Source organism: Lissotriton vulgaris, chromosome 7 (assembly GCF_964263255.1).
Source record: "Lissotriton vulgaris chromosome 7, aLisVul1.2, whole genome shotgun sequence".
Taxonomy (NCBI): Eukaryota; Metazoa; Chordata; class Amphibia; order Caudata; family Salamandridae; genus Lissotriton; species Lissotriton vulgaris.
In genome coordinates, this window is record NC_141695.1 from 891,911,476 (window position 1) to 891,927,454 (window position 15,979).

Consider the following 15,979-nt stretch of genomic DNA (forward strand, 5'->3'; position numbering starts at 1 on the left):
TTATACGTGTTTAGCCAACTGTTGAAGTTGCTGCACCAAGGATATTGTGCTGGATAATTAAACACTTATAAGATCCCAAAGGCGAGTCCTATTTGCTATGCCAATCCCTATCCTTTCTGCCTTTGCTTAAGAGCAATATGAATTGTAATGCCAAACGGTCTGCTGCCACCTTTCAAAGGCAAGAACAATTGTCTTTGCAATAGATTGTACCCGCAGAATTGGAGTGTCATCCCACATAACAAAACATAGAGCTCTGAGAAGTGGACAGGGGGTCGAAGGTCCCTTCTGGTGTAATATGGATGGTTAATTCTACAAGTTTGTCAGTAATGCAACTTCAGAAAAATCCTACGGGTGGTAACTGTAAGATTGCATGTCTTCTGCTCCTAATGGCATCACAGGAAGTAACGTTCACAGCCTTTGGACCAAAAGACCAATGTGCGCTTTTTTCGTCTTCAGTAAATGTGATTAACAACTCTTGATCTTTAGAAGGCCTGTAGTGAAATTAATTTAATCAGAAGTGTAATTGATAGTACAACAGTCCACTGGGGCTGCAAGTCACAATTTGTCCCAAAATGACCATCTGGGTTGCACTCACTGGTTGTGGTCTAGCTGACAATCATATCAATACTGGTAATTTGGTATTTTGTTGGATTCACCAACCATTTGTGCTAAAGGATGTTCTCTGGTTTGGAACTTATACCAGTACACTTAACTGTATTGGAGCACATTTTTTTGGGATAGACATACACTGAAAGCACATATCTGCTTGTGTCTTAAATCGAGCAAACACTTCCTTTGTATAAAATAAACTTCTGATGGTGGGTGTACATGATGGGGAGTATCTGTTAAACTGGATGTGGGTGGAAATCACCAGGGGCCGTATTACACATTATCACTGTTTGCGCTCGGTGCACCTTTCAAAAGGTGTGCCGGGTTCAAACAGTGATAATGCGCCCCTTAATGGTGTATGCACAGCCCCCAGGGCAGCAGCTGCTCCGTGTTTTCACAGTACAGCCTACCCCCAACTGCATTTTTAAAGGGGATTAGAGATCCCCTTGGAGACGGGTGCAGGCAGTGACTGCACCCACCTGCAAGGGGATGTCTGGGGGGTCCATGGGATCCCCTCTACCCCCTGCAGAGGGCTGCTCTCAGGAGGCGCACTGACAATGCGCCACCTTTTAAATGGCGCACTGTCAGTTCGCCACCTGAGAGCGGCTTTGACTCTGCGCCTGCGTCTGTAATATGGTGTGGACGCAGAGTCAAAGGAATTTCCTCATTTGCATAGGGCAAGTCCCTGATCCAATGATGTGAGCCTTGGCCTGTCTTTAGTTAAATCTTCTCACTTGTGACTACCTCAGCCTGAAAGAAGTCGCCTAATTTGAGTATGTGTAACTGTGTCATTGTACGAAGCACATCCCTCTCCCTGCCGGTTGGTAACCAAGTGCACCAGTCTAGAGGTATTAATGGTGAGTACATTAGAGCGCCAGCTTGAGTCTCCAGAAGTTTACGCCAAGCATATGTAGTAGAATTTAAAGAGTCCAGGACACCCTGTCATTGCGTTGGGGTTTTGACCAGGATCCTTGGGAGTGTGGAAGGATCTGCGGCATCGCTCTCTCTATATATATATATTTGGGGTGAGTCATGCGGACCATGTGTCCGGCTATATGTGTGGGAGGCCTGTGCCACCCGGTAGTACAACTCAAGTTCAGGTGTCTCCAGGCCCCCTGTAGAGTATGGTATTGTCAGTATTTCCCATCGGACACTCAGCTGCTTCCCAGCCCAAGCCAACCTAATCAGAAGTGTACCCAGGGTATCAAACATCAGTTGCAGTAGTATCATGGAAATGTTAAAAAAAATAATAATCTTGGAAGAACCACCGTCTTTATTAGGGAGATACATTCAATCAAGATGAGAGGTAGTCTTATCCACCTATTAATATCTTTCTCTAACCTTGAGATGGCTGTCACATAGTTCTTTGCAAGCACTATGGCAGTATCAGTGTGAATTCGTATTTCAAGGTAGCGAACAGGATCCACAGTCCACTGCATTGGATAATCTATCCCCACTAGGGACGTTGTGGGCCCCACTGGGGACATCGTTGGTGTTGGAGGGAAGATCCATGATTTTGTCCAGTTGATTCTAAGGCCCGATAATCTCCCAAACTGTACTACTATGGGATTTAGGTGCATCGCAGGATCACAGACGTATAACAGAGTGTTGTCAGAGTAAGCTGATGTTATGAATTGGTATCCTGGGAACCGTAAACCTCTGTGTTTGTGATATTTTCGCAGGGCACAAGCCAAGGGCTCAGCTACCAGTGCATATAGGAAGGGGGACAAAGGGCAGCCCGGGCACATTCCTCTTGAAATGGCTATGGGGCCTGTGACCATTCTACCCAGATGAATCCTAGCATTAGGGAGAGTGTACAGTGTCATGACTAGTTTCAGGAATACCTCTCCAACTCCGATTCTCCTCAACACCCCCCTCATGAATGCCCACTGCACGGAGTCAAACTCCTTGTCAGCATCTATAAAAAAACACCACAACCACCCCAACCTCTGGATCAAGTCTTTGAATTGTACTCAAAATAGTCCTTAAATTTAAAGTCAAGTTTCAACCTGGCACAAACCCTGCTTGTTCTGGACGAACTTCAAGCGGTAGCAATGGGGCTAAGCGATTAGCTAAAATGTTAGCGAATGTCAACATTCAATAACAAAAGAGGTCTGTAAGAGGAGCAGGCTTTTGGTAGTTTCCCTGGCTTTAAAAGCACAATTTTCAAAGCTTGTCTCATGGAGGGGGGTTCGCTACGACTTGGACCATGTCCTCATACAGTGACATTAAGTGAGGAACCAGCTTGTCTTGGAAGTCCCTGTAAAAAGCAACTGTGAGGCCATCTCTTCCTGGGGTCCCCCCAGTGCGCATGGTCTTAAGCGCTGCTTTTACTTCGGATGGTGTAAGTGGGGCCATCAGTTACTTTCTGTGGGTGTTGGTTAACCATGCCATTTGAATATTTTCCAAATAGTCGTAGATAGCGTCATAATTTGGAAGAGATTGCACAGTGTATAATTGGGAATGATATCCGTGGAATCGGTCAGCTATATCTTGGTGGTCATGCAAGGAGTGCCCATCTTCATTTTGTATTTCTGTTACTGTGTCAGCCTTCCGTTTGGGATGTAATACTGCAGTTAGCATGGCCCCCGGTCGCTCCCCCTCAGCATAGACCCATGACGTAGCATTTTTACCTGTCTGCAGTGTCATGAAATTCTACAAGTTCAATGTTTATATCACCCATAATTTTTGTGTCACCTGTCATTAAGAAGGCTTGTTCAAGACCGAAATTTCCCTCTCTAGCTTCGATAATCGATCTTTCAACGGCCGAAGGACCCCCGAATGTTTAGAAATTACTATCCCTCTGATATAGACTTTGAAAGCCTCCCATATAATGGCAAAACTTTCTACTGATCTATTGCGGTTGCAATTTCAGCAATGAACACTGGGTCGATTAAGGAATAAGGGGGAACCTCCAGAGAGATGACGTTGCCTTTCTTATGGGACATTTTACATCAAGTCGTACAGGTGCATCGTCTGAATCGGTGCACAGTAGGAGAACGCACGCTTCAACCTGGGAGAATAGGCTCTTGGAAATTAACCAGTAATCAATACGTGTATGCGTGTCGTGAGGCGCTGAGTAGTGGGTAAAATGTAAATGTGGGATACTTGTAAAGCGCACTGTTACTCTACCCGAGTGTCCTGGCGCTATAGACCGCTGGGGAACCCGTCCTGGTTTTCCCTGTGAGATGGTCCCTTACTGGGTATCTCCAGGGTGAAACCAGGCATCCCCGGCGTCTGTGGGGGGCCATTGTGGAGGTGAGGTAAGCTTAATGCCCAGAGTTGCCGAGTGTGTTCCCTGGTTAGAGTAGGCACTGAGGCGAGAATTATCGAGTCCGTTGACCCTGGTCCAAGACCCTGCCGCGTCGGGACTTGAACCCTGGTCCCGGGCCGTTCTCTGCTTACAGGTCTGCCGCCTCTAACCAGTGAGCCACACCACTCCTGTAAAACCTGCAATGTCAGGAAATCACTGACTCCAAACGTCTGAGAGATCGAATTCTTCCATTAGAACAAGGATGGCTGCAGTGGAGCGGTGGTGGGTGTGATCTTTTGGATTGATCTCTTAACAGATCAAAGATACAATTGAAATCCCCGCCTTTCATGAATGGGGTTTTTCTGTTGCACATCAAAGTAACCCATAAGCATGGGCGAATTTTGCGAATCTCGCGTTCGCGAATTTTGCGGATTTGCGAACTCGCAATCCGCAAAATCCGCGAATTCTCGCGAATTTGCGGATTTTTTTTTTGTGTTTGCGCGGGTTTCTGCCAGTTCGCGAGGGTTTTGTACAATTTCGCAAATTGCGAACTTACATGTCGGGTCGCAAGTTTCGCGAACTTGTTGTTTCTACGTGTCCAGCCTGTTTGGGACACTCTTCTTCATCACTGCCACTCTCTGTCACCACTGCCACTCTCTGACTACTCATGCCACCCTCTGGCCCACCCATGCCACCCTCTGTTTCATCACAGCACCCTCTGGTTGTCCAGGCAGTGTACATTATTGTGGCAACGCAAGCACACCTTCCCTGCCTCAAGTGACCTGAATTAATTTGGGGCTGATTAATGTGTCACAGAATATTTTTTTAGCTGGCACCTGCTTCCTTAGTGCTTCCTGATTAGTGATCTTTTGCACCTGCTAAGTGCTTTCATTGTTGCAAAATTAGTTACAACACCTGCCCTGCCCCAACTGACAATAATGAATTAGGGGCTGATTAATGGATTTGAACTTCCAGCCTGGCTCCTGCTTGTCTCCTTTAGCTGTAATTCAGGACCTTTGTGGCATATGTGTAACTATTCTGAGGTTCAGAGCAGGGTCACATAATAGTTGCAACTGGCAACTGAACTCTGGAGGGGCCCCTCAGGAAGCACTACAGGAAATGATGAGCCTGAAATTTTGAACCTGGTAAGTAGTTTCAGTTTTGCTAAGATCGTCTTTCTGCAATTTTGCGCTTATTCGCGGGGCGCGAAGTTGTACTGGAAAGCCGCGAACTCACGCGAACAGTGCGAGCAGTGCGAGCAAAATCCGCTGCTCGCGGATTTGCGGATTTTGCGGGAGATTCGCGAATCTCGCGGATTGCGAATTTACCGAAAATCCGCAAAATCCGCGAGCGAAACGGATATTCCGCCCATGCTTACCAGCATGTGATAGAATTGTGGGTCATCATAATTGGGGCCTTACACATTCACCAATTTAACCGTTAACCCATCGTTTTGGAGTCTCACAAGGACATTTCTCAAATTTTTTGATCCACCTCTATTTCTTGCAATGAGATACCTGAATGTAGGCTTGCCCATGCCAATATCCCTCTAGAATGCAACGAAAATCCAGCAGCATAGAACCTACCCTTGTAGTTCCATGATTTGAGGGTCTGTGGTTCGGTGGTTCCGAACCCGTTCAATGAAGATCGTCGGATATAAACGATTTTGATGTCAGCGAACCGCAAATCACGAGTGCGGTATGTACGAGTGTTTTCGTCATAATCGATCAATGAGAACACTACGTATTCAGGGATTTCGTTTGAACCCTCGGGTTCCATTTTGTGTACGGCAGCCATTTTGTGTGGTTGCCCTCACATAGGCCGCTGACTACGGTGAACGAGTCCTTGGGACACGTACACCTTAGCTGACTCTTGCATGACCTGGCCGAACTGACTCCCTTGCCCGAGACTGACCTCGCTGAGCCAGTTCCTTGTTAAGCAGCTGGTCAGATAAAGATCAAAGAGCAGGACATTGCTGAGTTTATGGTACACTGCACCCACCCTTTTATCTTGCTTCCCATCTGTTTCTGTTCCTTCCTTTACGACTTAATCACTGATTTGGGTTGAGGTTTTATGATGGGTTTGTCCGGCCTGATCGAACAGGAATATTGGAATGTGCTTGGTCATTTCTGGTGGGCTGGACAACGGAAGATGGGATTGTCGTCATGTGCTACTTTTGAAATGTCACGATCTTATTGGTCAGTTTGTATGTAATCGATGCTAGCCCGGAATGTGATTTTTGGCATAAAAGACCAAGCTCAGCTCATTGAATTTGTGCAGCCTCTAGCGAACCACCTGTGCTGTGCTTCGTAGACCTCTGTTCCTGGTTGCAGCCAATAAACTTTGGTCTTTGACATCATCAAGAAGTGTCCCGTGTCTCTGTTTGCCGAGGCAGGGGAATCCGAAGACATCGAGCGTTATACCTGGCGCTGCTGGGTTCTAAAACCCGGTTCTTCACCCTGAAGAAGCTTCTGCGTAAGCATATTACTCTGGAGAGGTAGACGAGTCACTTTTAATAAAGCCAAGTCTATTAGGTGCCTCTTAAGGTATGCCACGACCTTCCTAACCATCCTGTGATCGTTCAGTCCCCCGATGTTCCATGTTAAGAAACGCACTGTGCTAGCCATTATTGAGAGTGTTACAGGTTATGTTGAGCTTGCCACTGACCCCATCTGGAGTCCTACATAGGGTAAACACAGCCAGGGAAAACATGGAACTGCATGAATGCCACAAACTGTGACTGTCTCGCCAACCAAACAACCTCCTTCCCCCAGCCACACTATGCAACCCCCAATTGCGCAGTCAATATCTCCCTATCCCACCCATTAAGCTACCCTTGTACAGTAAATAACAAGAAAAATATATATTCTAAATCAAGACTACAACAAATGAGACACTTCCCTTCTAGTTCACACTCTAGGGCAGATGTTGCGCATCGCAATTAACTCCAAATGCCGGGGTGCATATGAGCTCATGTTCTTAGAATAGTTAAATGATTGATAAATGTCCAAACCCACAATAATTCTTGGGGTAACCCCTTGAGTGTATTGTTCTCAATGAGGTCCCTATAATTTGGAGGAAAATTACATATAAAGAGAGAAGCATTGAGTAATGCACCCAAAAACTTACAGTTCAACATTTAGCATTCTAGGTAGAATTCACTCTCCAAGAAAAACGAAAATCTGGCGGCATTATACCAAATGATATCTCAATCACTGGATGGGCTTACTTCCACATGTAATGTTGGATTCTACAAACTAGGGAAAGCGTCACTACATTTCGATTAAGCTTTGTAATGCAGAGTTCCCAGTATAATACAGTAAGAAGTGAATCCCCATTGCTCTCCCTGTGAATTCTCATCTCCGCTGTTCGCTTGAAGGCCTTTCCTAGAGTGACCGGCATCTCTCCATTTAGGAAATTGCATCACTTGCATTGGATCCGTGAAGATGTGCGTCTTTCCATCCAACTTGGCAGGGTACATCAGGTTGTAGTCCAGTTGCATCTCTTGGCTGGCGCAAAGAGTCGTCTTGCATCTTGCTCTTGTTGCGTAAATTCTGGATAAAGAGAGACTGACATTCCCTCGTGATCAGGGCAAAAGTCCTAAAAAAAGAAGTGGGGGGGCGCTATCACCGGAAGTGACGTCAAACATGAAGTGACATCACGAAAGGTGGCTTGCACCATCGGTCTCATTGCCTCCCCTCGCTCACCCCTTAGATGCGATTGCATCTGAGCGCATGAGCAGCGGGCTGTGAGCTCCGAGCTCCTCGTCCCAGAGCGGCCAAAGAGTGAAGTCCAGCTGTTTGACAGGGGGGACGGTGTCCCCCCGGTAAAATAATTGGGGGGACACCCTCCACCTGTGTGGTACCCCGACTCGAGCCCTGCTTGTAATGAAGTTTCTGCAATTCTCTGGCTTTGCGGAGAGCACTCTCCCGGTACCTCGAGTTAAGAAGAATTGCTATGAAGGGGCGCGGAAGAGCACCTGGTACTGGTCTGGGGGCAAGCGAAGAGTGTGCCCTCTCCACCACAAATATAGTAGAAAAGCAATCTTTTGCCAGCAGTGTGTTGAGCATTTTTTCCACGAAAAACTCTATGTTAGGGTCTGTGGACTCTGCTATACCCACCACGCGCAGGTTATTCCGTCTTGAGCAGGCCTCCAAATCCTCCACCCTGGCCGGAACAAGACAAAGTTGTTTGTAAATGGTGGAGTGCGAAAGAGAAGCTGCGCTCAAGCCATCCTCTGCATCAAAAACCCTTTTCTACACTGTCTAGGCGCTCTGTTTGGTTGTCTAGCCATTCAGACATCCTATCCATCCCGAAAGTTAATGCATCAATTTTCCCATCAATCTTATTCAGACTGTGCTGCATAGTTGCAAGCATTTGTTTTAAATCTGATTCTGGGTGAGGGTCGCCAGCCTCTGAGCCTGATTCTGAGGCGATTTTTCCAGTTAATTCTGCCTTTGCAATTTTCTTGGTTCGAAGTCCAGCTTTGAATGTGATATTTTAGTTTTCCCATGTTGCAGCCTCACCTTATACTGTAGACTTTGCTGGTGCAACAATAGCAGAGGGTCACCTCCACCTATCTTTACCTTTCTACACTCAGATTCGATCTGGCAACTTGCCTCGTTTTGGTGGCAGAGGTGGAAACTTCGTGAACGGTTCCCATTGGCTCCAGGGGCAATCTCAGTGGCAGCAAGAGGCTAAAAGTAAAATGTAGCAGCTTCCACTATAGTCATCGTCCCCATTTGGCTGGGAAAGAAAGCATCAACTGGCCCCTATGTTACAACTTGCGCCGAGTACAGCCTGTGGGCCCTCCAACAACTCTGAATGCAGGGCTACAAGCACCCCAATAGAGCCGGGAGCGTGAACGCCCCTTCCAGGCAGTGGCAGCCCGTCACATGCAGCCATCCAGTCGCATCTATCAGGACTGGGGCTGTATCTATAACCCTAAGTACGACCGTCACTCTCACCTGGGTAATTGCCTGAGCTCCGTGGGAGGATTGTGCGCGGCAGTGCCCCTGGAGCTCAAAGTCTTGGCCGGCGATTTTGTTATCAGCAGCTGCACTGGGTCGGACTGGATGGTGTCGCTCTACAGAGGCGCCAGAGATCTTTGACCCGACCCTCCCCAGACGCATGGCACCCGGCTCACGGCCAGCAGCAGCAGCCATTCCCAAGCCAGGGGAACGCCTCTCGGCCAACAATTAGCTTCCGTGCACAGGCAGGCCTTGCTCCAATGCATACATGCCAATAAACCCAATTCAGACAGGAGACTACTGATTTTTCAAGTCGAAACGTTATTTTAGCTGTCTCCCACCTGAAATTGCATTTTCTACAATACCCACGTCCTTGTCCTAAAAACCAATGTCACATGTGTTATGGCGGAGGGCGCGTATCACGGAGACATGGTTCTGGTCTTCCTACTTTGCCAGCGCATCGAGGAATCACAGCAGTCCGTAGCCAGGTCTGGGTACTCCTCGTCGCACAATAACTACTCCACGCATGTCTTAGCGTAAAAGGCCATTTATTAGGACAGGTATGACAACCAAATTTCAAACTAACATCAATAACAGTTAACAATCCCCCCAACATCATGACCTCCAAACATCATCCATTCACATACTCCACTTCTCACTCCAATTCACACTCAAGCCGGAGCCCAACATGTGTCAGTACTTTGTTTCCGTGAGCATCACAAAAAAGTCTCATCGCCCTATTCAATTTCTGCCTTGCCCTCTCAATGGCTGCAGGCTTAAGTGCCCCCCTCCAAATCCTTTGTGGCACAAACTCTGTCCAAACAATACAGGCGCCAGCCAGATTGCTCCTCATTGCCTCCAGATCCCTCTGCATCAAATGTAACAAGGACTCTCCTGACAGTTTTACCAAGCAAGTCATTTTCTCTCAGGTGGATAACCAGCATGTCCGGGCAACCCAGATGAGACACCTTCTTCGTCAGCCAGGGCAACAAATCGCCCTAACGCATCCGACTCTTACCCCACCAATGGACCTTGTGATGACTGCTCCGTAGGCCCAGGCTACGACCGTACACCTGCCTGTCTGCATATTTTGAGGGCCAGTGTACAAAGGAGTGTCCAACAATCCAGGTAACCGTCTTGGCCCCTGGCCCCCGAACGCAACCTACGAAGAGAAAGAGATTAACACCACAGCAAAACAGATCTGTAACACAACCACAGCAGCCCCCCCTGACTACCCTGACTCCGACCTCCTTCATTTACGCACATAGCGTTCGTAGCAGCGGGACCACCAGCGCCCAATTCTCCGAATTTCCTCCCAGGACCAACCCAGCCCGGCCGCTGCCGTAGCCGCACCAATTCGAATTGAGTGAGTGCCAAAACGCGCGGGATCCCTGCCAATCTTCCACAAAGCCAACCGCAACACAGCCAACAACTGAAAGGACGTCAAGCGCCTCAAAGAAGCATGTTCGAAAATCTCTCCATCCGACCTCTGAACTCGTCCCAAAAAAGCCGTCCACTCACGCACCGGGCACACGCCCGTACACCCGCTCTCCTTCAGCCACACCCATTTGCCTCGACCCATCTGGTCCGTCTTTGAACGACCGAACCATATACCCAGCCGGGCCCCATTCAACCTCACATCCTCAAACAACCGTCCCGGAGCCCACGCACTCCCAACAACTTCGACACCCAAAATGCTCCGAAGAACATCCAGGCCATGCAAAATCGGAACAACGCCACCCCATCGTCATAACAGCAGCCAACTCCCCCAGCGCTCTCGTCAACAACTCAAACGTGCTCGCTTCACGCGGCAACTCCCCCACTCCCCCCTCTGACCTCATGCGACCCCAACCTTTCAACATTCAACTCAACAAATCCGCCCTGGACGGATCAAAACCCAAGTAAACCATGCTGTAAAACGAGATGCCAGCCAGTTTGCCAGCTATCGTAGTCTGCGACAATCCTCTGTCCATGCAATCCAATACAAAACGCACCACCCCCGGTTCACAATCACTCTGGGGCATCCCCCACGCAGCCCTGCTCCAACCCAAAAAGGCACCAAACTCAGACCATGCCAACCTGTACACTCGCCTTGTGGATTCAGCTATAGATTTCTCGACCAAACCCACCACTCTCACTCCCCCCAGGCCCAGATACCCTCCGGCACCTTGGTCTTGCAAGCCTCTGCTCCCGGCGCCAGCCTCCTGAAGCACTGCCACTGTGAACGAGATAACGCATCCGCAATTTCATTACTCGCCCCAGGCACATGTTGCGCGCGGAAAAGCACATTAAAACGCAAGCAGAGCAGCATGAAACTTCGCAGCAGGCGCAGCACTCGCAGATCCTTTGCCTTCTGATTGTTCACCAGTTCCACCACTGTCATATTGTCAACATGGAACAAAACCGACCGGTTCCGGAACTCCGGCCCCCACACCACCAACGCCACCAACAGGGGAAAGAACTCGAGAAACGCAATGCTCCTGCCCTGTCGCAGCCAATGAGCCGGCCACTGCTCTGCATACCAACGCCCGTCCCAAAAAACTCTGAAACCTGCTGCACCCGCCACATCAGAGTAGAGCTGCACCTGCCAAATCATCTTGTCATGCGCAAATTCCAGAGACACACCATTGAATTCTTCCAGGAACAACAGCCATACACGCAAGTCCGACCGGACTCCCATCGTGACCCTGACCCTGTGGTGAGGGAGCACCGCCCCCGACATGGCCATGCCGAGGCGCCTATAGAACGTTCTCCCTGCCCTCACCACCCGGCACTCAAAAGTCAGCAAACCGAGCAGGCGCTGCACCGACCTCAAATCAATCTTGCGAACGCCGATCACCTGCGTCAAAACATCCTGCATCTCCGCCACCTTCTGCACCGGCAGCCATACCTGCCATGCCACTGAATCCAACTCAATGCCCAAGAAGGTCAAACAACAACTAGGCCTCGCCGTCTTCTCTGGTGCCAATGGAACCCCAAACTCCTGCGCCAACAACTGGAACTGTCCCAGAGCCTCACCACACTCTCCCGTCAGCCCTCTCCCGACTAACAAGAAATCATCCAGGTAGTGCAACACCAGCCGGTGCCCAATCCTCTCCACGAAGGCCCACTGCAAAAAGGAACTGAAGGTCTCAAACAGTGCACAAGAAATCGCACAACCCATCGGCAGCACCATATCCACAAAGATGGCCCCCTCGAATTGCATGCCCAGCAAAGAAAAATCCGCCGGGTGAATGGGGAGGAGGCGAAAGGCCGACTTGATATCACATTTGGCCAACTCTGCCCCCCTCCCGCAAGCCCTCACCAAGCCAACGGCATCATCCACCAACGCATACAACACCCTTGAATCCTCCTCTGCAATGAAGTCATTCACCGATCTCCCTTCAGGCCACGACAAATGGTGAATCAGTCTGAACTCCCCTTGCTCCTTTTTGGGAACCACCCCCAGTGGAGTAATGATAAGGTCCGACATTGGCCACGTGTCAAACGGGCCAGCAATCCTACCCTCCGAGACCTCCTTCCGCAACTTGCTCGCCACCGCCTCTGGCAATTCCTTCGCCGAACGCAGGTTCTCTGCCCAACGCCTCTCCCTGGGACCCTGATAGCCAATCTGAAATCCTTCCACAAACCCCCAATGAATCTTCAAAGCCGCCTCTCTATCAGGGTAACTAGAGAGCCATGGACCCATGGCCTCCACCTTAACCTGAGTAGGGGCCCTTCGGCTCAGATTGGCCCCTACCCTTAGTAATCTTCCACTGTTCTGATGGTTTGGCAAGAGTAAGGCACTGTGTGACTGGGTGACGTCCCCCACACCTGGAGCACTCGTGTTTAAACTTACATGGGTGTCGTGTGCAGAAACCTTTATTAAAGTTCCAGCAGGCCCCGTGTTTCCAGGTTTGTACTGCTGTCCAGCTGCCCCCGTCCATGTTCCCTGACTCCCTGACCCTCCGGACATACCCTGACCCCCCGCTCCAGACTGGGCGGGACGAGGCTGAAAAGGCCGGTACGCAATCGGGAGATCACTCGCCGTATGAGTAGATGCCGCCGCCTGCGTTGAAGACATCCACTGCACCCAAAGCTCCTGATCAATGTCACCCTATGTCTTGTCTGTGGGTTCACACTAATCCTCGCCCTAAACTCCTCATCATAGCTCAACCGGGCAAAGCCCCCAAAATGCAATTTGGCCTTCCGTATGACATCCATATATTTAAACAATGCGATCGCCCTGTCCGCATGCTTCTCGCAATAGATACTCGTGTATATCAAGAACGCAGACGTCCAGTTCTCCATTGTCACCCTCGGCCGCCTGGTCAACTCCCACTCCTCTTCCTTAGACCCCTCCTTCGCCTGAATTTCTCTATGTAAAAGTTTGAAAACATCCACATACTTATGCTTCCAAATCCTGGCCTTTGTCTTTTCCGACAAATGCAACCCGAGTGGCATCGTCAAACCCATGTAAGGCAACTTCTTCCTCAATTTATCCGATAATCCTCCTTCCCACCCTGATCCTCCGCCGCGTCTGTCTGCGCGCTGGCCGTCACAACCTGCTTCTTACCATCCTTTGGAAAGGGCCCCGTTTCCCCAAGGGCCCCCCATCCCGCACAGAGCCATCCCCCACACCCACCGACCTGCAGGCCTTCTTGCGCCCCCCTCTAGGACCTTCGTCCCAAGCATCCCACCATGCGCCCTCACCTGCCAAAGTCGTTGGAGCTCCGCGCTCCGTCCTCCGGGCATCCGCCAGCTTCTGACTCCCTTTGGCCATCCGGCCAGCTCTGTCCTATGCCGCCTGGAAAACACCAATTCTGCCTGTTGTCGCACCTCCTTGCCCCCAACATTCATTGTCACGCACTTCACCTTCCTCCAACTCCTCATCCTTGTCCTCATAGTCCTACCGTTCCTCATCCACTTCCACTGCTGCCACTCTCTGCACCTCACTCACCACTCGTTTCGCACCTTTCCCTCGCACTCCAGGTACAAACTCGCACTCCAACATTGCAGTTGCGCGCTCCCTCGGTGGAGGGCAGGCCGCCGTGGACCTCCCTGCTGCTTCGTCCTGGCGTTTGGAGGCCGTTTTCCACCCCGCCGGCCCACCCTTGCCTCTGCCAGCACTCACCGCTGGCTTGTTCCCACCCCCCCCGAGCCATCTGCGCCCGGGGAGGCCCCAGTGCCACCAGTTCTCTGCGCCGCCAGAGCAGTCCCTGACTCCTCTACCCAGACCCACTCACCCCGCGACCCGGGGGTTCCCCCGTGCCACGGCTCTACCAGTTCCTGCCCCACGCGCAGGTGCCGGGTCCCCTTTGCCCCCATGCACCCCACCCGCCCACGCCTCCTTGGCAGCACACAAATGTTGCTATGCCTGTTCAGATTCCTCAATTATGCGATGTTGGTCGCGGATCCTCTCCTCCTCAGTCATGTGCACCCACCTGGCATACCACGTGTCCTGCCCGGAGAGTTCCTTGGAACACTCTGCCTTCCACGGTGGGGCCGAATGGCCCCCTTTCGGGTGCACCCCTCCTGCCTGCTGGTATAGTGCCTTGGCCGGGCCCTTCCCGGGGACAGGCGCCCTCACCACCCCCTTCCTGCCGCTGGACAAATCCACCGGTTGCTCCCCTGACGGGCCACCCCCCTCCTCAGGCTCAGACTCCCCTCCCGACAGCGCGAGCGTGAACTCCTCCCCCGCAGACACCTCTGATCCAACCTCACCCTCCTGCCCGCTGGCCTCACTGTCCTCCCTCATGGCCTCATCAATGCCCCTTTGATCCATCCAGTCCCCCTCCGAATCCGAGGGGGCTGGGCTGCAAACATGCATGACCGGTGGCGCGCGGCCCGTGGCCGCGGCGTCGCCCCCTTCCGCAAACTCCAGCCCTCCCCCCACCCCCACTGACACATCCACCAACCGCGCAGGGAGGCTCTTACGCCGTCCTCCGCGCAGAGGCGCCTCCGGTTGCTTCTTGCCTCTACCCCTCCCACCCGCACCTGATCGGGCCGGTGGCAGCTCGTCCATGCAAGCCACCACCACCGCCGCCACACCCGCCGACGCTGACCTCGGCGTCCGGGTCATGCCGACCTACGCCTGATCCAGTACTCCTGGCCGCAAGAGGTCTGCCCTACCGGCCCTCCCCAACACCAGCAGAGCCTCGCGCACCGCCTCCGCGTCCGGTGTCGCCATGGCCCCCCCCTTCACTGAGGTCCAGCGCAATGCATGACCTCCTAAAACCTAGTGTGCCTGCGAGATGCATGCAATTCGGCACCTCGTGTCCGCCCGCGAGATGCGTGGGATTCGGCACCCTAGGTCCCACCTGCTAGATGCGTGGGATTCGGCCGCCTCGCGCCTCACGCGCAGCGCGTGTATTAACCAAGGGCAGATCGCGCCCGCCGGCACCAAACACCTAACTCCTCAGTCGATGGAGGAAAAAGCTAGCTCTCCACCTGCAGGACCGCACTGGGGCACCAGCGGCGTCTTGACCCACAACCCTGCTGGCCCTGAAAGCTACCCCTGACTCAAGGCCCCTACAGAAACGAGCACCCAACACCACCACAAACTAACTGTTACCATGCGGCACCGGGGACAGGAAGAGGAAGGACTTCCTCCCCTGTCCCCTTAAGTACCCTCCCTAACTCCCCACCCCTAAGCCCACCCCCCAGCCTATCCTAGCCGACCTGTCCCAGTATCGCGCGAACACCCCAGGGGAAGACTGGTCTGTCGACCTCACTTCCCCTGGGGGCCGCATTGTTAAAACTTCATCTCCCTGAGCATTGCGGTGAGATTTTCGTTGTAATGAGCAGGATTATAAAGGTTCTAAGGCCGGAATCGGCAGAGAGATTCTAACTTGTGCCCATCTTAGAGCCAGGCAAGCTCTGCCCCTAAAGGCCCCCCATTTCAGGGGAATGCATTTCTTGGTCAGCTTTAAGCATGTCTCCAAGCATGTCTTTGCAAGCAGACAGCTGCGCTCTCTGGTAGGCTCCAACCTAAAATGGCAGTGAATGGCCTGTTGTAGATAGGGTGGGTCTTCTGTGAAGCCTGGCCTTCTAGCAAATGGGCTGTTTAATATAGAGTAAAAAAGACCCAATACTTTGCAAAAGAGCAGTTGATACTGCATACTGAGCAGTTTACATAAGTGCAGTTTTCAGAACATATAAACATTTT